The 1892-nt window shown below is 39.5% G+C and overlaps 1 pseudogene; it reads right to left on the bottom strand.

Moving 5' to 3' along the window:
• Positions 1–12: 12 nt before the first annotated feature.
• Positions 13–1012, bottom strand: LOC132020736 (olfactory receptor 9K2-like; annotated as a pseudogene).
• Between the last annotated feature and the right edge of the window lie 880 nt (positions 1013–1892).

Here is a 1892-nt window from a genome sequence, read left to right as displayed (position 1 = left end):
AAGAAAGTGTAATCAAAGAATAGTATTTTTCATCTCCAAAAGTTTATTTAGAGCCCCTTTAACATCTTTGTTCCTGAGGGAGTAAATCAAAGGATTCAACGTGGGAGTGACTAGGGTATAACATAAGGAGGTCACTTTATTCAGCTCAGGAAATCTGTCAGGAGTCAGGTATGTAAAAAAGACAGTACCGTACAGTACACTCACAACTCCTAGGTGAGAGCTGCAAGTGGAGAAGGCTTTCTTACGTCCCTCAGAGGAGCGTATCCTTAGCACCGTGGACACAATATATACATAGGACACGATAATGATAATTATGGTAGGCAAGGTAATGATGCTGGATAAGGAGAAAGAAATCATCCTATAGATGAAGAGGTCAGAACAAGATATCCTTTGAAGAGGGCGAATATCACAGAAAAAGTGGTTCAATGGCCCGAGAAGCACAAAAGGGCAAAGTAACTGTCATGGGCATCTGAAGAACTGAACTGCTGCAGCCACAAAAGTAGAAACCAGCCACCAACTGAATGCAGAGGCGAGTTGACATCTGGACAGAGTAGAGGAGTGGGTTGCAGATGGCAATGAAGCAGTCATAAACCATGACTGCCAGGAGAAATCCCTCAGCCACCATGAAGATGGCAAAGAGAAAGAACTGGATCAGACAGCCGGCAAAGGAGATGGACTTGCTCTCAGACCAGAAGCTGATCATAGCCTTGGGTGCAATAACAGAAGAATAGAAGAGATCAATGAAGGAGAGTTTGCCTAGGAAGAAATACATTGGTGTGTTCAGCCGGGGATCAGTCATAATAACGGTCATCATCCCCACATTCCCTAGAAGGATCATGGCATACACAAGCAGAAAGAGCAGGAAGAGAAGAATGAGGAGTTCTGGGCGGACCCTGAAGCCTACAAGAATGAAGTCAGTCTCTTCTGTGTGATTGCTGGTCCCCTTGTCACTCATGGCAGAAACCTGCTGAGAGACATAAAGTAAAATAAACAAATGAATTCTGGGCTTTGATCCTAGCTCCAAATAATCTCTTTCACTGTTAGGATTTATACAATTATCTTGTTGTCATTATTCATTAACCTTATAAATTATTGTGACTTAAATTTAAGCCTACTGCAACTGATGATGACTCAAAGATTAGTTTTATGGCTGTATTCCCACAAGCAGTGAAATTAGATCTTTTTTCTTCTGAGTTTAATGCAATGCATGCCCTCTCAAATGCCTTTCACATTTGCAAATGTCCCCTCTAGTCTGTTTCTGCCTCATAATTTATGTGATAAATTCAGTGTCATGAAACAGTGCTTGCAAGAGAGCACAAATAATTTAATAAATGACATTTAGGAAGTAATTCTGGTGTCTGGGTTTGCAGATATTAGGTGAGGGATTCCATAGCCTACTTTAGGAAACCTTAACTTTGAAGTTTTAGTTTATATTATATACCAGCAGATTTAAAGAAAGTCACTAAATTTAAAAGCAGCTTAAGAGGTGGCACCAGCCTAGGGCTAATAGCACACTATAGGTTAATTAAAAAAATCTAAAAATAATTAAAAATTTTAAATAAATAAATAAATAAATAAATGAGTTGGGGAGGGGGAGATGGCACCTGGGTGGCTCAGTCAGTTAAGCAGATGACTCTTGCTTTTGGCTCTGCTCATGATCTCAGGTTTGTGAGATCCAGTCCCTGAGCTGGGCTTCCTGCACAGCTGTGAGTCTGCTCCTTCCTCACCTCCCTCCCTCTCTCTAATAAATAAATAAATAAATAAAAATCTTTAAAAAAAAAAAAAAGAAGGAAAGAAAGAAAGAAAGAAAAGAAAAGAATAAAAGAACAACCAAAGAGGTACAATTGCTTTTCGTGGGTAATGGAAACTTAGAATTCTGATATGTCATTTAC

This window comes from Mustela nigripes, chromosome 6 (assembly GCF_022355385.1).
Source record: "Mustela nigripes isolate SB6536 chromosome 6, MUSNIG.SB6536, whole genome shotgun sequence".
NCBI lineage: Eukaryota > Metazoa > Chordata > Mammalia > Carnivora > Mustelidae > Mustela > Mustela nigripes.
This window is presented reverse-complemented; position numbering and strand designations above follow the sequence as displayed.